At 46.6% G+C, this 24,582-nt stretch overlaps 1 protein-coding gene across 3 annotated transcripts in view; it reads left to right on the top strand.

Moving 5' to 3' along the window:
* P2RY8 (P2Y receptor family member 8) overlaps positions 1 to 24,582 on the top strand; it is a 51,906-nt gene that overhangs the window by 11,916 nt on the left and 15,408 nt on the right. The window contains exon 1 of one of the 3 annotated variants that reach the window (XM_022561898.2): positions 17,087 to 17,873. The exons of the other annotated variants lie outside the window; for them this stretch is intronic. The gene's annotated coding sequence lies outside the window, so the exon portion shown is untranslated. Of the gene's footprint in view, positions 1 to 17,086; positions 17,874 to 24,582 lie in introns of those variants that run through there. 3 annotated transcript variants of the gene reach the window in all.

Here is a 24,582-nt window from a genome sequence, read left to right on the forward strand (position 1 = left end):
TACCCATGTCCCAGGGAACCACAAGTGTCCAGAAAACGGAAATGTCAAGGACTCAAGTGTAACACTCATAAGTCACTGGGCCATGGTGACACGGCTGAGCTTCTGGTCACCATGGCAGCAATGGGGAGAGGTCTCTCAAGGGTCCTTGGGGATCTGGGGTGGGCGACAGCCTCACATTCACCCAACGGGCATCTTTGCTCACTAAGGAGGTGAGCCCTTTTCTCCTTTCTGTGTGACAAACCTCCCATCTCACTGTAGAGGGGATAAGGGCATGGGGAACATGTGTTTTGATGTCTTATACAAGTCCTTGTGTGGACATGTTTTTTTCCTTTCTTTATCCCTCCAACATTTTTTTTTAAACTATTACTTTCCTTAGAGTGGAGAGAAAGAGCAAACACTGGCTACAAACAATATGCAAAAGACACAAATACAAACAGTAGTTAACCTTTCTGAAATTCTAGACTTAAGTTCTAAAAGGATGTCAAAACTCAGGACACTATTACGTTTAACCATGATGTCAATCACCTCAAAGACAGAAATCTAGCTCCTGAGAAACTGCTTTGTTTTAATAACAGAAAGGCATTTTGTATGTAAACTGATGGGCAGACCTCTACCAAAGGAAAAGGAACACTTGCAGTTTATGGAGCCACCAAGAAAGATGTTGAAAAGTCTCTCACTCCAATAGATGCCCTACGCATAGGGTTTGCTTCTCATAAATATTTAAGCTGTTTAGGATGTAGGAGTTATCCCCGCAAACTTTATTGAGATGTAAGTGACATATAACATTGTCTGAGTCCAAGGTACACAACACGATGATTTGGGTACCAGTATGAGGGAGCAGGGTTTAAGAAGGAAACAAAGAGGCTTTGTTCAGTATCAATCAACATGGATTTCTGTTATGAAGTTTAGAAATGGGAAACAATAAAAGAAGGCCATACTTCTTCTGGACCTCAGAAACAGAAGGGAAGTTTTACACAGTGGAAGAAATGGAGAAAAATTACAACCCCTTCATTTGCAAACCAGTCTTCTTTATTTTTTTTTCCTAATCTCACTGAGAATCCTCTGAATTTTGTGGTCAGAGCCAAAGTGAAGAAACCTTTATTTATGCCTTTGGAGATTCATCAGCTGTATCGAGACAGAGAGGGTCAATTTTTTGATCCCCGCCATGGTGAACGCTGGGAAATTCAGTAAGGGGATAGGCTATCTGTTCGTGAACACCCCAAGGTAAACGGAAAGGCACCTTGTGGGATACTCATCACTCCGTTCACAGAAAGATAAAGATCTGCTTCGTATGATCTTAACAATTTTGCAACGATCAGCCCCCTGGTCTCCACTTGTCACACAGGAAACCTAGCCCTTCTCCACCGTGAGGCCGTGCCTCTTCATTGTAGGAGATGGGGCCTCAGATTCTGTGTCTGCAAAGCACAAGTCTCCAAGGGTTCACAGATACAGATAAACAGTGAGAGCCCGAAGCAAAGTTTCATGTAATTCATTCAGTGGGAAACCGACAGAATAACCGTATACCTAGTTATGCATCCTGTTGATGTGTGCATACCAAAAAATCTCTGCCTTAAATGTGGGATGGTGTTATGAGCTGAACTGTGTCCCTGGAAAATTCAGTTGTGGATGTCCTCATCCCCAAGACCTCAGAATATGACTTCTTTGGAAATAGGGTCTTTGCCGAGGAGGATCTTTTAAGGTCCTTTTGCAGAATAGGGTCTTTTAAGATGAGGTCCCCAATCTAGTAGTGCTGGTGTCCTTATTAGGACACAGACACACACAGAGGGATGATCCTGTGAGGACACAAGGAGAAGACGGCCGTCTACATGCGCAAGAGAGAGGCCTCAGGAGGAACCAGCCCTGCCCACACTTGGATCGCGGACGTGCAGCCTCCAGGACTGAACGAATAAATGTTTATTGTTTGAGCCGCCCCGTCTGCTTCATTACAGAAGTCACCAGACACTCATACAGCTGGGACTAGTTTCTACTCAGCCTTGAGTCTACAATCACTGTGTCTTTCTTCTCTGCTTCCTGTTCTAACCTGTTATTTCTCAGCAAGAGTGACCAGTCCCACAGAGGAGAGACCGATACCATTGTCTGCTAGAGGACGCGTTCTGTCCGGAGCCACCCTCGCTGGCCTCCGTGATGAAATGTGGCCTGCGCGTGGCTTCCAGGAGGAACTCATTGTATCCACGGCCCCTGTCAGCTGGAGCCTTCTCCGGAGCAGACGGACATGGACCACTGTGTAGAGTTCTCTCTCCCGTCAGCTACTGAAGCCAGGCACCCCAGGGGACAGAGACCATGAAGGGCAGTACGTGCACAGCCCTTGGCCTCAGGTCACCCAGGATTTCCGTATCTGTGCTCTGGACCCCACAGACATAATGATCATCTCCACGCAGCCCCCAAACAGAACATCTCCTGAGTCTGCAGGAAAGCTCACACGTTTCAAAGGATGAGACACATTCAGGATACACTCTCTGACCTTCATGGAATTAGGCTGGAAACCCGTGCACTAAAAGATGAATGAAGGTTCTTCAACTGCTGGACATTTCTGAATAACCCAAGGGCCAAAGAAGGAATCATGATGAAAACAGAAGAGATTTTTCATGAATGATACAGTAGACAGAATAATGTTCCCTGAAGATGTCCAGGTTCTAAGCCCCAGAACCTGTGACTATGTAACCTGACATAGCAAAGGAGCCTTAGCAGATGTGATTAAGTTAAAGATCTTGACATGGGAGATGGTCCTGGATTATCTAGGCTGCCTTAATGTCATCACAAGGATTCTTATAAGAGGGAGGTGTGACTCTCAAAGTCAGAGAAGGAGATGTGATGACAGGAACAGAGAAAAAGATATTTGAAGATGTTCAGAATAGAGAGAATCAGAGAGGAGAGAAGAAGCTATTCTGGCTTTGAAGGTGGAAGAAGGGGCCACTAGCCAAAGTAGAGAGGTGCCTCTAGAATCTGGAAAATGCCAGGAAACTGATTCTTCCCCAGAGCTGCCAGAAGGAACCAGCCTTGCCAAAACTTTGAGCTGGTGAAACTGATTTCAAACTACTGGCCTCCAGGACTGTAAAGAAAATAAAGTTCGGTTGTCTTAAGCTTGTGGCAATTCATTACAGCAGCCACAGAAAACTCACAGAAATGATACTGAAGATACAACAAATCAAAACCTATGGGATGAAACCAAAGCAGGGAAAACAGGCAAATTCATGGCCTTGAATGCATTCACTGGAAAAACAGAAGGGTTGCAAAGCCATGGCCCAAGATTCCATCTTAAGAATCTAGAAAGAGTTGCTCTTTTTAGATCAAACCCAAGGAAAGTAGAAGGAGCGAAATGATGAAGATAAGACCAGAGATCAGGGCTTCCCTAGTGGTGCAGTGTTAAGAATCTGCCTGCCGATACAGGGGAAACGGGTTCAAGCCCTGGTCCGGGAAGATCCCACATGCTGCAGAGCAACTAAGCCCGTGAGCCACAACTACTGAGCCTGCATGCCACAACTAATGAAGCCCATGTGCCTAGAGCCTGTGCTCCACAACAAGAGAAGCCACCACAGTGAGAAGCCCGTGCACAGCAACAAAGACGCAATGCAGCCAAAAATAAAAAAAAATAATAAATAATTTTTTTTTAAAAAAGAAAAGATCAGAGATCAGTATAACAGAAAGAAAAATGTGCACAAGAGAAAAATCCACAAGAATAGTATCTACACCATGGGGTTCTTTTGAGTTGAACAAGATGCATCTGTTGGATGCTGGCTGATAGTAAAGCCTGAGGCACACCCACTCTTTAGAGTGAGAAGTTCCAAAGAAAGCCACACCTAAGTTCTCCAAGGGTAAATCACCACCCTGCTTCATGTGACACCCTCCAAAAACGTATGTTTGCCACAAACACAATGAAATTCTGAAACGTCTGCCTTCTGTCTACACCCATTAAAACCAGAAAGAAAAAAATAACAGACAACCCTTGAAACACGTTTGAGACCCAGGCTCAAAGACTAATTTTATTTATTCTAGTGTTTTTATTGTGTTCAGTATAATACCATATAGTCATCGAGCTTTTTAGTAAATAGTAAAGCTAGTCCTTTGAAGTAATCACCCTTGTCCCAAGAGCAACTTTTCGCTCCCACTCTCTGCTGGAGTTTGAGCTGGTCAGTGGAAAGCAGAAACATTCTCATTAATATTCTCTCCCTCTCCAGATACTGTTCAGCTGGGACGGATGTCAGTCTCCAGCTGTCCAGATCCATGCAGGGTTCCTGAGGCTCTGAGCTGAGTGATTCTATGTCCATTCTGAAAAATGCCCCCAAATCACACTCCCTCACTTAACATTTTCAACATTTCCACATGCATTTACAATCCCATACAAATCAAAATATTTTCATTTAGGAACGCCTTTTTGCACATAGGCTGGCCCCCCTCGAGTCCTGGGTTATCCCCTGCCTCTTCCTGCATGAAGGTTTAGGGCAGTGGAGTTTTCATGTTGGGATACCCAGAGCACCAAAGATCACCTTGGTTTTTAGAACAATCAAGGTCAGATCCTGTACAGTCCAAGAGGATGATTCTAGTATTGTACAGACCTATGTTGTAAAGTCTTTAATTCATCAGCTCATCCGACTCGTGACAACCAAAATCGTTTTGTTTTGTTTTGTTTTAATCAAGATTCTCTACAGTTCAAGTGCAAGTCCAACATAGAGAACAAACTGATGGCTGCCAAGCGGGGAGGGATTTGGGGGAGGGATGGAATGGGAGGTGGGAGTCAGCAGATGTAAGCTTTTCTCTACAGAATGGATAAACAACAAGATCCTACTGTAGAGCACAGAGAACTATATTCAGTATCCTGGAGTAAACCATCATGGAAAAGGATATGAAAAAAAAAGATGAATATATATATATATATATATATGACTGAGTCACGTTGCTGTACACTGTAAATCAAGTATACTTCAATTAAAAAAAAACAAATGCAAGTCCAAGAAAATTGTAGAATTCTGGGTGAATATGAAAAAGCAAGCCCTCCCCCAGGACAGATGTAGAACAACAAGCAAAGGAGATGCCCACCTTCTTAACATCCAACCCAGGTGCCACAAACCCAGAGGGCCCCACGTCCACACTCCTGGAGATACCTGTGTTTTGAGGGTTGGGGGGGCTGACTCAGATGCAGGTGCTCAGGGCCCCAGGCAGCGGAAGCTCCCCTCCTCCTTCCATGACGTTGCAAAGAACGGAGAGATGCCAGTTGGAAAAACCAACTCATTTCAACATGGCAGGATCATCTCATCTCCTTGTGATTTTCAAGATTCATGGGTTAATCTCAGGAAAGAAACTTTTGCACCATCTCCTTCAGATCTGCTACATGTTACCCCAAGACTTAGCAACCACTTACTTGAACAAGTCACAGTCTACTAGGTCTGGCACATGAAGTTCTCATCCTTTATGACCCTATAAACTGTGCAATACATTCAATGCCTATTAAAAGCTAAAGTGAGACAAATGAACTTATTTATGCGACAGAAAGAGACTCACAGACGTAGAAAACAAACTTACGGTTGCCAAAGGGGAAAGGGGGGGATAAATTAGGAATGTGGGATTAAAAGATACAAACTACTATATATAAAATAGATAAACAACAAGGGCCAACTGTTATAGCAAAGGGAACTCTATGCAATATGTTGTAATAACCTATAATGGAAAAGAATCTGAAAAAAAATAAAGCTATATGTGTATAACTGAATCAGTGTGCTATATACCTAAAATGAACACAACATTGTAAATCAACTATACTTCAATTAAAAAAAAGAAAGAAAATAATAAATAAATCAATAGAAGCTAAAATGACATACTAGAGATTGGTTCAAGATGGTGGAGTAGAAGGACGTGCTCTCACTCCCTCTTGCGAGAACACCGGAATCACAACCAGCTGCTGAACAATTGTCGACAGGAAGACACTGGAACTCACCAAAAAAGATACCCCACATGCAAAGACAAAGGAGAAGCCGCAGTGAGACTGTAGGAGGGGTGCAATCAGAATCAAATCAAATCCCATAACTGCTGGTTGGGTGACTCACAAACTGGAGAACACTTATACCACAGAAGTCCACCCACTGGAGTGAAAGTTCTGAGCCCCACGTTAGGCTTCTCAACCTGGGGGTCCAGCAATGGGAGGAGGAATTCCTAGAGAATCAGACATTGAAGGCTAGCAGGATTTGACCGCAAGACTTCGACAGAACTGGGGGAAACAGAGACCCCACTCTTGGAGGGCACACACAAAGTAGTGTGCGCATCGAGACTCAGGGGAAGGAGCAGTGACCCCATAGGAGACTGAACCAGACCTACCTGCTAGTGTTAGAGGTTCTCCTGCAGAGGAGGGGGGTGGCTGTGTCTCACCATGGGGACAAGGACACTGGCAGCAGAAGTTCTGGGAAGTACTCCTTGGCGTGAGCCTTCCCAGAGTCTGCCATTAGCCCCACCAAAGAGCCCAGGTAGGCTCCAGTGTTGGGTTGCCTCAGGCCAAACAACCAACAGGGAGGGAACCCAGCCCCACCCATCAGCAGACAAGCGGATTAAAGTTTTACTGAGCTCTGGCCACCAGGGCAACAGCCAGCTCTACCCACCACCAGTCCCTCCCATCAAGCCTCTTAGATAACTTCATCCACCAGAAGGCAGAGAGCAGAAGCAAGAAGAACTACAATCCTGCAGCCTGTGGAACAAAAACCACATTCACAGAAAGATAGACAAGATGAAAAGGCAGAGGGCTATGTATCAGATGAAGGAACAAGATAAAACACCAGAAAAACAACTAAATGAAGTGGAGATAGGCAACCTTCCAGAAAAAGAATTCAGAATAATGATAGTGAAGATGATCCAGGACCTCAGAAGAAGAATGGAGGCAAAGATCGAGAAGATGCAAGAAATGTTTAACAAAGACCTAGAAGAATTAAAGAACAAACAAACAGAGAAGAACAATACAATAACTGAAATGAAAACTACACTAGAAGGAATCAATAGCAGAATAACTGAGGCAGAAGAACGGATAAGTGACCTGGAAGACAGAATGGTGGAATTCACTGCTGCGGAACAGAATAAAGAAAAAAGATTGAAAAGAAATGAAGACAGCCTAAGAGACCTCTGGGACAACATTAAATGCAACAACATTCTCATTATAGGGGTCCCAGAAGGAGAAGAGAGAGAGAGAAAGGACCAGAGAAAATATTTGAAGAGATTATAGTCAAAAACTTCCCTAACAGGGGAAAGGAAACAGCCACCCAAGTCCAGGAAGCGCAGAGAGTCCCAGGCAGGATAAACCCAAGGAGAAACACTCCAAGACACATAGTAATCAAATTGACAAAAATTAAATCAAAGAAACATTATTGAAAGCAATAACGGAAAAACGACAAACGACATACAAGGGAACTCCCATAAGGTTAACCGCTGATTTCTCAGCAGAAACTCTACAAGCCAGAAGGCAGTGGCATGATATATTTAAAGTGATGAAAGGGAAGAACCCACAACCAAGATTACTCTACCCGGCAAGGGTATCATTTGACAGAGAAATCAAAAGCTTTACAGACAAGCAAAAGCTAAGACAATTCAGCACCATCGAACCAGCTCTACAACAAATGCTAAAGGAACTTCTCTAAGTGGGAAACACAAGAGAAGAAAAGGACCTACAAAACCAAACCCATAACAATTAAGAAAATGGTAATAGAAACATACATATCAATAATTACCTTAAAAGTGAATGGATTAAATGCTCCAACCAAAAGACACAGGCTCACTGAATGGATATGAAAACAAGACCCATATATATGCTGTCTACAAGAGACCCACTTCAGACACATACAGACTGAAAGTGAGGGGATGGAAAAAGATATTCCATGCAAATGGAAATCAAAAGAAAGCTGGAGTAGCAATACTCATAACAGTGAAAATAGGCTTTAAAATAAAGACTGTTACAAGAGACAAGGAAGGACACTACATAATGATCAAGGGATCAATCCAAGAAGAAGATATAACAATTTTAAATATATATGCACCCAACATAGGAGCACCTCAGTACATAAGGCAAATGCTAACAGCTATAGAAGAGTAAGTCAACAGTAACACAATAATAGTGGGGGACTTTAACAGCTCACTTATACCAATGGCCAGATCATCCAAACAGAAAATTAATAAGGAAACACAAGCTTTAAATGACACGGTAGACCAGATAGATTTAATTGATATTTATAGGACATTCCATCCCAACAGCAGATTACACTTTCTTCTCAAGCGCACATGGAACATTCTCCAGGATAGATCACATCTTGGGTCACAAATCAAGTCTCAGTAAATTTAAGAAAACTGAAATCATATCAAGCATCTTTTCCAACCACAATGCTGTGAGATTAGAAATTAGTTACAAAGAAAAAAAAAGTAAAAAATACAAACACATAGAAGCTAAACAGTAAGTTACTAAATAAGCAAGAGATCACTGAAGAAATCAAAGAGGGAAGCAAAAAATACCTAGAGGGCTTCCCTGGTGGCGCAGAGGTTGAGAGTCCACGTGCCGATGCAGGGGACACGGGTTCGTGCCCTGGTCCGGGCTGATCCCACATGCCGCAGAGTGGCTAGGCCCGTGAGCCATGGCCGCTGAGCCTGCGCATACGCAGCCTGTGCTCTGCAACGGGAGAGGCCACAACAGTGAGAGGCCCGCGTACCGCAAAAAAAAAAAAAAAAAAAAAAAACCCAAAAAACCTAGAGACAAATTACAACGAAAACACAAGAATCCAAAACCTATGGGATGAAGCAAAAGCAGTTCTAAGAGGGAAGTTTACAGCAATATAAGCCTACCTCAAGAAACAAGAAAAATCTCAAACCATCTAACCTCACACCTAAAGGAAATAGAAAGAAGAACAAACAAAACCCAAAGTTAGTAGAAGGAAAGAAATCATAAAAATCAGAGCAGAAATAAGTGAAATAGAAACAAAGAAAACAGTAGCAAAGATCAGTAAAACTAAAAGCTGGTTCTTTGAGAAGATAAACAAAATTGATAAGCCTTTAGCCAGACTTATCAAGAAAAAAGACAGAGAGGACTCTAATCAATAAAATTAGAAATGAAAAAGAAGTTACAACGGACAGCACAGAAATACAAAGCAACATAAGAGACTACTACAAGCAACTCTATGCCAATAAAAAGGACAACCTGGAAGAAATGGACAAATTCTTAGAAAGGTATAACCTTCCAAGACTGAACCAGGAAGAAATAGAAAATATGAACAGACCAATCACAAGTAATAAAATTGAAATTGTGATTAAAAATCTTCCAACAAACAAAAGTCCAGGACCAGATAGCTTCACAGGTGAATTCTATCAAACATTTCGAGAAGAGCTAACACCCATCCTTCTCAAATTCTTCCAAAAAATCGCAGAGGAAGGAACACTTCGAAACTCATTCTATGAGGCCACCATCACCTTGATATCAAAACCAGACAAAGATACTACAAAAAAAGAAAATTACAGACCAATATCACTGATGAATATAGATGCAAAAATCCTCAACAAAATACTAGCAAACAGAATCCAACAGCACATTAAAAGGATCATACACCATGATCAAGTGGGATTAATGCCAGAGATGCAAGGATTCTTCAATATACGCAAATCAATCAATGTGATACACAATATTAACAAGCTGAAGGATAAAAACTATCTGATCATCACAATAGATGCAGAAAAAGCTTTTGATAAAGCTTTATAAATCTTTCTATCACCCATTTATGTTAAAAACTCTCCAGAAAGTGGGCATAGAGGGAACCTACCTCAACATAATAAAGGCCGTATACGACAAACCCACAGCAAGCATCATTCTCAATGGTGAAAAACTGAAAGCATTTTCTCTAAGATCAGGAACAAGACAAGGATGTCCACTCTCACCACTATTATCCAACATAGTTTTGGAAGTCCTGGCCATGGCAATCAGAGAAGAAAAAGAAATACAAGGAATACAAATTGGAAAACAAGAAGTAAAACTGTCACTGTTTGCAGATGACATGATACTATACATAGAATCCTAAAGATGCCACCAGAAAACTACTAGAGCTGATCAATGAATTTGGTAAAGTTGCAGGATACAAAATTAATGTACAGAAATCACTTGCATTCCTATACACTAACAACGAAATAACAGAAGGAGAATGTAAGGAAACAATCCCATTCACCACTGCAACAAAAAGAATAAAAATACCTAGGAATAAACCTACCTAAAGAGGTAAAAGACCTGTACTCAGAAAACTATAAGACACTGATGAAAGAAATCAAAGATGACACAGATGGAGAGATACACCATGTTCTTGGATTGGAAGAACTAATATTGTGAAAATGACTATACTACGCAAAGCAATCTACAGATTCAATGCAATCCCTATCAAATTACCAGTGGCATTTTTTACAGAACTAGAACAAAAAATCTTAAAATTTGTATGGAGACACAAAAGACCCCGAATAGCTGAAGCAATCTTGAGGGAAAAAAACGGAGCTGGAGGAATCAGACTCCCTGACTTCAGACTATACTACAAAGCTACAGTCATCAAGACAATATGGTACTGGCACAGAAACAGAAATATAGATCAATGGAACAGGATAGAAAGCCCAGAGATAAACGTACACACCCATGGTCACCTTATCTTTGATAAGGAGGCAAGAATATACAACGGAGAAAAGACAGCCTCTTCAATAAGTGGTGCTGGGAAAACTGGTCAGCTACATGTAAAAGAATGAAATTAGAACACTCCCTAACACCATACACAAAAATAAACTCAATATGGATTAGAGACCTAAATGTAAGACAGGACACTATGAAACTCTTACAGGAAAACGTAGGAAGAACACACTTTGACATAAGTCATGGCAAGATCTTTTTTGATCCACCTCCTAGAGTAATGGAAATAAAAACAAAAATAAACAAATGGGACCTAATGAAACTTAAAAGCTTTTGCAAAGCAAAGGAAACTACAAACAAGACAAAAAGACAACCCTCAGAATGGGAGAAAATATTTGCAAATGAATCAACAGACAAAGGATTAATCTCCAAAATATATAAATGGCTCATGCAGCTCAATATTAAAAAAACAAACAACCCAATCCAAAAATGGGCAGAAGACCTAAATAGACATTTCTCCAAATAACATATACAGATGGCCAAGAGGCACATGAAAAGCTGCCCAACGTCACTAATCATTAGAGAAATGCAAATCAAAACTACAATGAGGTATCACCTCACACCAGTGGGCATCGTCAGAAAATCTACAGACAACAGATGCTGGAGAGGGTGTGGAGAAAAGGGAACCCTCCTGCACTGTTGGTGGGAATGTAAATTGATACAGCCACTTTGAAGAACAGTATGGAGGTTCCTTAAAAAATCAAAAATAGAATTACCATATGATCCAGCAATCCCACTACTGGGCATGTACCCAGAGAAAACCATAATTCAAAAAGACACATGCACCCCAATGTTCATTGCAGCACTATTTACAATGGCCAGGTCATGGAAGCAACCTAAATGCCCATCGACAGACGAATGGATAAAGAATATGTGGTACATATATACAATGGAATATTACTCAGCCATAAAAAGGAACGAAATTGGGTCATTTGTAGAGACGTGGATGGATCTAGAGACTGTCATACAGAGTAAAGTAAGTCAGAAAGAGAAAAACAAATATCATATATTAACGCATATATGTGGAACCTAGAAAAATGGTACAGATGAACCGGTTTGCAGGGCAGAAATAGAGACACAGACGTAGAGAACAAATGTACGGACACCAAGGCGGGAAAGCGGCAGGGTGGTGTGGTGGTGGTGTGATGAATTGGGCGATTGGGATTGACATGTATACACTAATATGTATAAAATAGATACCGAATAAGAACCTGCTGTATAAAAAAATAAATAAAATAAAATTCAAAAAAATAAAATAAAATGACATACTAGGAGCTTCCCTGGTGGCGCAGTGGTTGAGAGTCCGCCTGCCACTGCGGGGGACACGGGTTCGTGCCCCAGTCTGGGGGGATCCCACGTGCCGCGGAGCGGCTGGGCCCGTGAGCCGTGGCCGTTGAGCCTGCGCGTCCGGAGCCTGTGCTCCGCAACGGGAGAGGCCACAACAGTGAGAGGCCCACATACCGAAAAAAAAAACAAAAGACATACAAGCTGCAGGGTTTTATAAATCCTTAGCTGTACAAATATTCCTTTTCGTTAAATGTGTAGGAAGATCTTGACTGTAATTCACCTCATTCAGGAAGTAAAATCCAATACATTCTTTCTTAACTTTATTGTTTAATTATTGTGCATCAAGGTGCATAATACACTTCTGTTGCTCTGATCACTTTTCATCCGAGGACCACTCACTCGGAAGAAACCTTTTAGCACGTAGGCTCTGATGGTACGGGAAGTGAAACCCGTGTTGATGTGTCAACGCTTACACCTATTTTTGTTGCCGTGAGTTGGATGGGGTGATATACAAAAGATTTTCCGACATAGATTTCGACAATACTAAAATTAGACTCTAAAAAATGGTAGAAATGAAAAGACAATTTCACGAAAGGAAAGATGTGAATTTTTGAAAAAAAAAAAGATTTTAAAGAAGAAAGAAAGGAATACTGTGAAATTCCCCAATCTTTAAATAGAGTTTCTCCGTGGGCTATTTCAATGGATGATGGAGTATATATCACCGATACAGTTAGAATCCACTGCATACCCTCACAATTGTCACCCAGCAGTTGTATTTTAAAATAGCATGGTTCATGGTTTGTCAGAAATTGTTTGCATGCTTTAAAAATTAAAATACTAGCTGTCAACACTGAAATTCTTTTAGCACGCGCAGAGAACGTTATTCGTGCTGGTTCCCTGGGCGCCATAACAAAGGACCACAAACTGGGGGCTTAAAACAGCAGAAATGCATTCTCCCCCATCCTGGGGACCAGACGTCTGAGGTCAAGGTGTCCCAGGGCCGCACTCCCTCCAGAGGCTCCAGGAGAGGGTCCCTCCCGCCTCTTCCAGCTTCTGGGCGCTCCAGGCGTCCCTGGGCTCGTGGCCGCATCCCTCCCGTCTCTTCCTCCGTCTTCCCGGGGCTTCTCCTCTGTGTCTGTGTCTCTCCTCTTCTGTCTCTTAGAAGGACGCTGTCATTGGATGTAGGGCCACCCTCATCCAGGAGGACCTCATCTCAGACCCTTCACTTCATCACATCTGGAAAGGCCCTGTTTCCAAATAAGGTCCCGTTCCCAGGTTCCAGGGGTCAGAATGTGGACACGTTTGGGGGGTCACCACTCAGCTCACCACACCACTGGAGGCCATGAACCCTGCTTTGCTGGGTGGAGGCCACTGATCCAGCCTCACTGCTGAGGGGCCAGCTGGGTCCCACAGCGGGGACCCCCCGGGGAGGCCTTGGGGGTGGGCATGGCAGCTGGCACAGAGGCCCCAGCAGGATGTCTGTAGGGGAAGGGGGCAGGGCCCACTGAGAGTGACAAGAAAGAGGAACTGTGTCCCCAGCGGGGCTCGTCCCCGGCCGGCTGTCACCAACACAAGCTCCATGTTACCAGCGGGGAGGGACCGAGGGAGAGGGGCTTAGAAGCAGGATAAATAAACCCATTCTCTTTGCAAGGTACACATGGGGACATAGTTCCAGCCATCACACGTCTGGAAATGGCTTTACTTCCAAATCCAAAAGTGAAAGCTGAACAAAAACTCATAGACACGCGAAGGCCTGCAGCTCCCGGCCAGCAGCGCTGCCAACGGCTCCGGGGTCAGACATTTTGCGCTAGTAGGAGTCACCTCCCAACACAGACAAGCCTGGGCCAGACCCAGACACTGGAGGACAGTCCCACACCCTGCCATGTTGCCCTGTGGTCACGGGAAAAGGTCAGTGTTAAAAATCCCCACCTCGATAAACAAGGGGCGGGGGTCGGTGGAGGGAAGGCCTGGGAGTTTGGGGTTAGCAGGTGCAAACTGTCATATATGGGATGGATCCACAAGGCCCTACTGTAGAGCCCAGGGAACTGTATCCAATCTCCTTGGATAAACCATCACGGAAAAGAATATGAAAAAGAAAACGTATATACATACATATATACGTATATATGTGTATAACGGGGTCACTTTCCTGTACAGCAGACGTTGGCACAGCATTGGAAATCAACTACAGTCCAATCAAAAAGTAATAATGGAAAAAACCCTCCCCACCTCAACAGGACAGAACAGCCCCGGCTGCAGACGGGGGCCACTTTGGGCCCCCACGCCCTGTCCATTCCGTGGCTGCCACCCAGAGGGTGGACCGGCTGCAGCTCACCCTCCTGACGCTGGGGACTCTCCCGGGTTAGTCCTAAAAGTCGCTCCTCCCTGAAAGCCCCTGCAAACCCTGCATCCTGGCTGAGGGTGCTCAGCGGGGCCAGAGACACAGACACACGCAGAGAGTGTCCTCGCCGGGCACACGGGGAGCAACGGACCTTCTGGGGCGTCGGGGAAGGCTGGGGAGGGGCCGACCCGCAGACCCCCAGCCGCCTTCTGTTGATGCCATCATGACCCCAAAGGCTGCCTCTGAGCCTGGTTTGATCCGGAAACTCCTGAACATAGAGCAGCACCCACAGCATTTAGGGTGTCTCCCTCCTGCCTCCCCATCACCCTTAGAGGGACTCTGTGGTGACACGGGGCCACCCAGACAACCCGGGGTCATGTCCCCGCCTCGGCCGCCCCTGACCAGGCAAGGCCCACGTGTACTTAGGCAGCTGCATCCTGTTTCCAGGCTGTGCACCGCTGACCGAGGGCTTACGCTGGAATCAGGGTAGAAATTCCCTTTCTTTTCCCCCACCAAATCCGAAAAGCTCCATTTTATTTTATCTTCTTTTTCATTGTATCTTATTTTAGTTTACTTTTTTCATATTCTTTTCCATTATACGTCATTACAAGATATTGAATATAGTTCCCTGGGCAGGGTCTTGTAGTTTATCTATTTTACAATATATATAGGAGTGTGTATCTGCTAATCCCAAACTCCTAATTTATCCCTCCCCCCCACGCTGTATTTTACTTTAAAATTTTAAATTTTGCCTTGCTTTATTTTATCTCATTTTATTTTGTTTCTGTGGAAAGAACACTTAACATCTACCTTCATAACAGATTCTTAAGTGCATAATACGGTACTTTCACCCGTGGGCCCAGTGCTGTACGGCAGGTCGCTAAAACTTGTTCATCTTCCCAAACTGAGACTCTGTCCCCATTAAACACTGACTCTCCATCCCCCTCCCCCAGGCCCCGGCCCCCACCATCCTACTGTCTGTCTATGGATCCGACGGCTCCAGGGAGCTCCTAATAAGTGGAATCACAGAGTATTTGTGTTTTTGTGACTTTATCTCGCTGAGCGTCATGTCCTCAATGTTCATCCTTGTAGCCTGTGTCAGAATCTCCTTCCTTTTTCACGCTGTATAATATTCCACGGTATACAAGGACCCCATTCTGTGTATACCCGTTCATCAAACAATTAAAAATAGAGCTACTGTATGATCCAGCCATCCCAGGTCTGGCTCTATATCCCAAATAATTGAGATCAGAACCTCAGAGAGAGATCGGCACCCCCATCTTCACAGTGGTAGGACTCACAGCAGCCAAGACGTGGAGACGCCCCAAGGGTCCCTCCAGGATGAACCCGTGTCAAAGTTCTCAACCTCTGAGTAATCCCTGGGTGACATGCGTGCCCTGCGCATCCCGGCTGTCCCTGGGCTCCCGGGCAAGACAGTCAACCCCATTGCTGGTCCTACAAACTTTAGGGAAGCAGGGAGGCTGGACTCCACCCATGGCCATGGGAAATGTCAGTGGTTCCCACGGCCAACAGGGGCACCAGCGTTGGCCTCCGACTTCCCTAAACTCTGTCACGCGGCCCCACCCCCGTCCTTCCCCACCCACAAGACCCTCATCCTGTACCGGCCACTTTCACGGCCGCCTGCTGCTCTCCTGGGCCCGCCGGAGACTCCCTCCTCTTGGTCTTCACCGTGGACTCTCAAAAGCCATGGCAACCCAGGAGAGGCAGGCTGCTAGCCTTGGGGGGCATCCCTGATCACAGCCCCTTCTCCAGGCAAGATGCCCCGACCGCACCGTGCCTCCTTCTCCAGAGGCGTCCACATCCTATAATCCCCAGAGCCTGCGGAAATGTTTTGGTACTGGGCGCAGGGCGCTGACCTATATCATTCATGAAAAATCTCTTCTGTTTTCATCATGATTCCTTCTTTGGCCCTTGGGTTATTCGGAAATGTCCAGCAGTTGAAGGACCCTCATTCATCTTTTAGTTCACGGGTTTCCAGCCTAATTCCATGAAGGTCAGAGAGTGTATCCTGAATGTGTCTCATCCTTTGAAACGTGTGAGCTTTCCTGCAGACTCAGGAGATGTTCTGTTTGGGGGCTGCGTGGAGATGATCGTTATGTCTGTGGGGTCCAGAGCACAGATACGGAAATCCTGGGTGGCCTGAGGCCAAGGGCTGTGCACGTACTGCCCTTCATGGTCTCTGTCCCCTGGGGTGCCTGGCTTCAGTAGCTGACGGGAGAGAGAACTCTACACAGTGGTCCATGTCCGTCTGCTCCGGAGAAGGCTCCAGCTGACAGGGGCCGTGGATACAATGAGTTCCTCCTGGAAGCCACGCGCAGGCCACATTTCATTAGGAGGCCAGCGAGGGTGGCTCCAGACAGAAGGCGTCCTCTAGCAGACAACGGTGTCGGTCTCTCCTCTGTGGGACTGGTCACTCTTGCTGAGAAATAACAGGTTAGAACAGGAAGCAGAGAAGAAAGACACAATGATTGTAGACTCAAGGCTGAGTAGAAACTAGTCCCAGCTGTATGAGTGTCTGGTGACTTCTGTAATGAAGCAGACGGGGCAGCTCAAACAATAAACATTTATTCGTTCAGTCCTGGAGGCTGCACGTCCGCGATCCAAGTGTGGGCAGGGCCGGTCCCTCCTGAGGCCTCTCCCCTGGGTGTGTAGATGGCCGCCTTCTCCCTGTGTCCTCAGATGGTTGTCCCTCTGTGTGTGTCTATGTCCTGATCTCCTCTTCTTATAAGGACACCAGTGCTATGGGATCAGGACCCACCCTAATGACTTCATTGTACCTTCGTCCCCTCTTTAAAGACCCCATGTCCAAATACAGTCACATCCTGAGGTCCTGGTGGTCAGGATGCCAAGATACAAATTTTTGGGAGGAATACAATTTAGTCCATGGCAGGGGGAACCTCAGAGACTATATCCCACTGCTTGACAACAAGGAGCCCTCTTATCCCAGTGTAATGAGTAGGCTTTTAAACAGTTAATATTAGCAGTTTTTGAAAAATAAACTAATATTAAGTATATTCAAAGGAAGCCACACTTCAGCTCATCACAGTCTCTCATCATAAACTAACAGCTCTTAGGAAGTGATTCCTGAATATATTTGGGTGAGACTTTTTTTAAAACTTGTTTTTCTAAAAAGACATATTATAAAAATATGTAAAATCCACTCTAGTGACCCATTCCACCGCCACCCCCAGGGACCCCACTGTGAAAAAGAGGAACCTTTTCCATCCACTGCGGCTCTGCCCTCGGGCTCCGAGTTTCGTAACCTTTGTGCACTTAATTACATCTGCAGATGACAAGTTACCGTTAGAGGCAGTCTGCTGCGTCCCTGGAGGGTTGGGGACTGTGTCTGTTGCAGGGCTGGTTGGGGGACAGACAGTAGGGTCACCAACAGAGTGGGGAGCTGTCTTGTTCCTGTGTGGACCTTTCTCCAAAGGGGCAACCTCCTGTGCCCCGGAGTGAGGGTCCCCAGCACCCGGCTCAAACAAGCTGCAAGGGGCCTGCTCACCCAAGACCGCCACCCTCCCGGCAGCCACCGTAAGTCATGGGACAATGTGTGGGGGTGGGGGGGAGGCAGTACAGGGTCCCCCAGGGGTGAGCCGGGAGGCAGGGGGACGCGTGTCTCCATTTTAACGATGCCATTTAATTGCGGGCAAAGGGCTCACGTCACATCGGCTCACTTTAGGGCTGTGTTATTTTAACCCGGGCACCCCAAAGTCCTAAAAGTATTTGTGGGGTTTGCCGAGAGAGGACAGAGGCTGCAGAGGAGTCGTGAGACTAGGGTGGCGGTGCTGGCAATGGTTGAGACTTCCACGGAAAACCCCCATTCTTCCACATCTTAAGGTGCTATTCTTGTCATTCCTGTTGATATGGAAACTGAGGGTCTGAGTTAAGGGACTTGTCCAAAACTCAGATCCGGAGAGCCACAGAGGCGGGTGCCGGTGGCTGCACGCACGTGGCTATCACGGAACGTCCAAGCGTTGGCTGAGGCAGGAGGTGAGGGCTCCGTGGGCGCCCTCCTCTGGAATTCTGTCCCGAGTGGGGACACGCTGCTTCCTGGTGGGTGAGTCGTCACTCTTGGTGGCAAACAATAGAAACTTGGCTCATGCTAGCCGAGGCCAACGTGGAAATTGTCGAATTGGATAATTAGGAATGTCAGGGCAGCTTCAGGCATGGCTGAATCCACGGGCTCAAGTGGTTGTCCGCTCCCGTTTTCTCTCTTGTCCCAGATTTCAGCTCCGCCATCCTCTGTCTCCCTTGCAGGCTTTAGTGGCCCTGGAGGAAAGGCCAGTCACTCCGTGGAGGGAAAGAGGGTCCCGGCAGCCCCAAACGCCCATCTTTACAGAGCAGAACTCACAGGGAAAGGAGACAGCCTCTCTCTCCCAGCACCTCTAGAGGGTTCTGACTGGCCCTGCCAGGGTCAGATGACCAGCCCTGGTCTGATGCCTAAGGACAGAGTGAGGGAGATCCGTGATGGGCCAGGCTTCAGCCACTTCTCACTCTTGTGTGATTGACAGTCCCTCGGACCAGGGGCTCAGAGTGGGACAGGTTCCAGAGGAAGAAGGGATACTAGACACCAGGTCCCCTGCAGCAGGGGGATGTGAGTGGGGGGGGGGGTTCTGGACACCAGGTTCACTGTAGGGGGGGACGTGAGGGGTGTTCTGGACAACAGGTTCACTGCAGGGGGGATGTGAGGGGGTTCTGGACACCAGGTTCACTGCAGTGGGGGGACAGGAGGGGTGGCTGGTTAACTTGTCCGAAGTCACAGGCCTAGGGCTGGTCACCTTCTACGCCACCCCCTTCCTTCTGTTTGTCCATCACGCCTCCATCTGTCCATTCACTCTGCATTTATGGAGACCGTCCTTGTGTCATCTATTCCCTCACTCTTCATTTATCAGGAACGTCCTTGTGTCCGACTTAAACTCAGGACAGAGCTGTCCATGTCCCATGCAAGGCCCTTCATCCCTCTGTGCGTCGGTTTCCCCATTTGTAAATGGAAAACAGTAGGGGCTTGTCTCCCGAGGAAGCGTCTAGGAGGACACGTTTGCACACATGTAGGGCGATTCTTTCCAAGGAACGGGAGACGCAGTCCGAGGGCTCAGGGAACGGTGGCCCGAGCTTTCCACGTCGTCCCCCGGGTGCAGGGCCAGGAAGGATGCTGTCTGTGGCCTTGGTACAGACGGAAATGAGAACAATGGCAGCCCCTGGGAACCTCGGCCCATCCACGGTGGCTTCCAGGATGAAGCTTTGCGTAAACAGCGAAGATCCTCAGGCCACCCCTTCCTCCTGTTCAGGTCCTGGCTGGGAGTCACTCAGCCGTGGGGACCACAGACCTGAAGACGTGGGCGGTCAACTCCAGATATGCTGGCAGTGACCTGAGGGGTGAGGACGCTGGGGTACAGGGACGAAAGCCTCAGAACTAGGAGTTCATGGGGCAAAGGGCCAACTACACACAGGGAAGCACAGCAGAGGCGTCCTCAGGCTTCTCCCTGCGATTTATGAGGCATTTTAAAAAATTGAGCTATAATTCACACAACATACAATTAACCCTTTTAAAGTCAACAATACAGGGGCATTTAGCACAGCCACAATATTGTGCAACCATCACCTCTGTCCAGTTCCAGAAAATTCTTATGCCCCCAAAAGGAGACCCTGTCCGCACTGAGTAATCAGCCCTCATTCCCAACTCCCTGCGGACTCTGGCAACCAAAAATCTGTTTTTTGTCTCTGTGGATTTGATGATACTGGACACTTCACATAAATGGAATAATAAAATATGTGTCCTCCTGCGTCTGCTTCTCTCACTGAGCATCGTGTGTTCAAGGTCCATCCACGCTGTAGCCTGGGTCAGAGCTTTGCTCCTTTTCATGGCTGAGTCATATCCCATCATGTGGATGGACCCCATGCTGTGTATGCACCCACCCACCCACCCATCCATCCATCCATCCACCCACCCATCCATCCATCCACCCATCCACCCATCCGTCCATCCATCCATCCATCCATCCATCCACTCACCCATCCATCCACCCACCCATCCATCCACCCATCCATCCATCCATCCACCCACCCATCCATCCATCCATCCATCCACCCACCCATCCATCCATCCATCCATCCACCACCCATCCATCCATCCATCCATCCATCCACTCACCCATCCATCCATCCATGGACACTTGGGCTGTTTCCACCCTTTGTTGTCAATACTATGGCTATGAACATGCGTGTACATGTTTCCGTGTGGACATACGCTTTTATTTCTATTGAGCTTCTACCTAGGAGGATAAGTGCTCGATCACATGGTAACTCTACATTTAACTAATTGAGGAACCACCAGACTGTTTTGACGAGGCAATTTGTAAAGAGTGAGGAGTTGAAGGGGACAGGATGAACTCTATCCTCGGTCCAAGTCCCCCGGCTTCCCACCTCATCTGGGGCCACCGTTCACACTAGGAATTGTCGGGCCACCCCTTAGTCTAGCCTGGCTCTCAGACCCCAGACTTGTATTGAACTGCTGACCATAATAATCGATGCATTAAGTAGTTTGTCCCGGGAAGGACCACATAAATCTATGTGTGTGGGTGACCCCATCAATCTCAGAATGGTCCTTTGCCTTATCACCACCCGTTCCTTGGGTTGAGACATGTCTCCCCAAATTCACATCTGCCCACAGCCTCCAAACAGGACCTTACTTGGAAACAGGGTCTCTGCAGATGTGATGCAGTGAAGGGTCTTAGATGAGGTCCTCCTGGACCAGGGTGGCCCTACATCCAATGACAGGGTCCTCCTAAGAGACAGAAGAGGAGAGACACAGACACAGAGGAGAAGCCCCGGGAAGACGGAGGCAGAGACGGGAGGGATGCGGCCACGAGCCCAGGGACGCCTGGAGCCCCAGAAGCTGGAAGAGGCGGGAAGGACCCTCCCCTGGAGCCTCTGGAGGGAGTGCGGCCCTGGGGCACCTTGACCTCAGAGGTGTGGTCTCCAGGATGGGGGAGGATGGATGCTTTAAGTCCCCCGTTTGGAGTGTTTTATTCTGACAGCCCCAGGACACGGACCCATATTGACAAGTTTCCACTCTCTCCATGGGCACTGGGAATCCACAGTCACCAGCTCGCACTTTTTACTATAAACTAGAGCCCCTGCCTCCACCACTGATTTATCTATCTTTAACTTTCTGGCCCAGCAAGGAATCCCAGGCTCTCGGGCACTGCCACTCCCTGCCACCCGTGACTCAGCCTGGAATTAGCCATTTCCTGACCCTGAGTTGTCACCCTCGGGCCCTGCATCTCCTTCTGGGGTTGGTGGCTCAGCTTTCCTATGGAAAGGTGGCACCCCACTGACCTCATCTCTTCCCCAGTAAACAGCTTCCAAGCTCCACCTGGTTTTCCGTTTACTCATTTCCAGACCTAACCCTTGCGGGGGGAGGGGTGGGTCAATGTCTGACCGTGCATCTCAAAACGTGTACGTTCATTTCGTTTATGAACGAGACACACACGGGTGGTCAATCCTTCTACTAATTCTTAGCAAAGGGCAACGTCTTTCTTATGTTCCAGATGAAAACCAGAATTCAATTTGCAAGCCCTGAAATGTTCTTCTCAGGCCCCCATGGGTCATCTTGGACCCTCTCTGGAGGATGGGCTTCTTCCTTGGAGACCCTCACTCCAGGCCGTCTCTGATTCGCCGGGTACCCCCATAGGTTTTGGTGTGTGATCTGCTCAGCCCGGAAGACCCCAATCTCTGACCTTCTCCACCTGTGCCTGGGGGCTTGGGGGCAGGGAACCCAAGTGGGAGGCGTGTCTGTGAAGTTTCATGTGTGATGCAGCTGACTGTCCAAGAGGGCTTATTGTGGTGACTTCGTTTAAAATATCCTTTTTGCAGGGGGGCACAAAGCACTTCCTAAAAAGTCGCCCTGACATGCATCTGTGTCTGTGCTTGTCGCCATTTTAGGGGAGCTTTTCCACTTTACCAAGAGAGACGTTTCCACGGCATCTCCAGAGCAGGAAAAAGTATATGTCACACCTCGGGGTTCTGGTCACCAGGGGTCTGAATCGAGACACCAAGGATGGAGCCCCTCTTGGGTTTCAGGCAGGAGCGAGATGACAGTGGTACCTTGGTCCCTTCTCAAAGGTTCCTTAGATGGTTTTCTCCCTGGCACCTGGGCAGGTCACATTGATAGCAGTTGGATGAAAGGAATCACCGCGAATATGATTAAACGGTTGTATGGCTAGCCAGTAACCTAGAGAAGGCATTTGAGTGACCATCTTCAAATAGAGGAGAGCTGTTAGTAAATCAAGGGTGTACGCCTCTCTCTCTGTAGGTCTGTCTCTATCTCTCTGGCCCTCTGTCTCTACTGATCTGTTAAGCAAGTCTCTCCACGTTGTTCACACAGCTGGCGTGCCGGGTCACCCACGAAAGCAGCGCTTTTGAATCTCACAATACGTGCCACTTGCAAACTCCTATTTCCCAGCAGGGCCCCAGCCAACACCCCCCAGGCCGGCTCTTTTCTCTTCTTTACATCGTCACTTCACGTTCATTACCGCTTAACTAATGCATCCGCGTCAGGTTGCTTCCTGCCTCACAGACGGAGGCTAAATGTGCAGGTGTGATTCAGCCCAGACGGCTGAGAGGTGCAGCTTGAAAATGGAAACAAAACAAACCCAAAAAACCCCATTGTCATGCAAAAGGAAAGCAGAGGCTTTTTGCTTTGGGCAGAATGTGGTCTCTGGCTACTTTGGTGTCGCCCAGAGCTCAGAGAGCAAGACACAGGAGGCCAAGAACACTGGAGCGTGCAGGAGGTGGATGAAAATCACCTGTGTGTAGACGGCCAGCGGCATGCAAATCACCTGTGATGGACTGTGTGCAGATTGTGTAATCAAAGGGAAAATAAACGGAGGGACGGAGATAAGAGCCCCGCTTGTGTGTTTGCGCTTAGCGGGGAGCGTCCTCGCCCTGCGGTCTGAGGGTTCTGCCGAGAGCACAGAGGGATAGACGCCCCGTCTGTCCTCCGTCGCCCACAGCTGCCTCGTCTCTGCTGCTCCGTCCTCACTTTGAAGCTGGCAGAACCTAGTGTCCCCTTAGGGGCGAAACGGAGGTAATGGGAGTCTTGTGGCTACAAAGACGGGGAACCTGGAGGGTGTGGAACCTTGAAGGCATCAGGTCCCACTCAGGAAAGTGTGGTTCCCGCCTCCAAGTGAGCAGACGGCCACAGAGGATGCAAGCACCCTCTTCTAACGCCCAGCGTGGAAGAGAGTTCCCATTTCAGATCCTCACTGGCATGTGGTGGTGGTGTTTGCAGATCTTAGTCATTCTGATAGCTGCCAGGTGGTATCTCGTTCTCGTGGTGGTAATTTACAATTCCCTGAGAGGCAACCAACGGGGAGCATCCTTTCCTGTGCTTCGTTGCCATCTGTACATAGTCTCTGATGAAGTGGAGTCTTTGGCCCGTTTTTATATTGGGTTGTTTGTTTTTCTTATTGTTGATTTTTAAGAGCTCTTTGTATATTGTGGATTCCAGTCTTTTTTTTTTTTTCAGATGTGTCTTTTGCAAATATGTTCTCCCAGTCTATGGCTTGTCTTCTTATTCTATTTACAGGGTCATTTGCAGAGCAGACTTTTTTTTAAATTTTGACAAAGTCCAGCTTATCCGTGATTTCTTTCATGGATTGTGCCTTTGGTGTTGTATCTAAAAATATCTGATTGAAATATGCAATCAGATATTCAGATTGCCATGCCCAAGATCATGTAGGCTTCCTCCTGCATTACGTTGTAGAAGTGTTATAGTTTTGTGTTCTACATGTAGGTCTCTGGTCCATTTTGAGTTAATTACTGTGAAGTGAGCAAGGTCTGTGTCTAGATTCCTTTTTTTTTTTTTTTTCCATGTGGATGTGAGTTGTTCCAACACCATCTGTTGAAAAGAGACTCTCTTCACTCCATTGTATTGCCTTTGCTTTTTTGTCAAAGATCAGTTGACCATATTTATGGTGTCTACTTCTGGACTCTCTATTGTGTTCCACTGATAAATTTCTCTATTCTTTCACCAACACCACACTGCCTTAAAAAAAAATTACCTAGAATATTCCTAAAAGGTCATGATTCTCTTTTTTTAATTGAAGTATAGTTGATGTACAATATTATATGTTACAGGTGTACAATCTAGTGATTCACAATTTTTAAAGGCTATACTCTGTTTATAGTTATTATAAAATATTGGCTATATCCCCTGTGCTGTACAGTATATCCTTGC

Source organism: Delphinapterus leucas, chromosome X (genome assembly GCF_059928025.1).
Source record: "Delphinapterus leucas isolate spDelLeu-1000000601 "Yukka" chromosome X, BTC_Dleu_Yukka2, whole genome shotgun sequence".
NCBI lineage: Eukaryota > Metazoa > Chordata > Mammalia > Artiodactyla > Monodontidae > Delphinapterus > Delphinapterus leucas.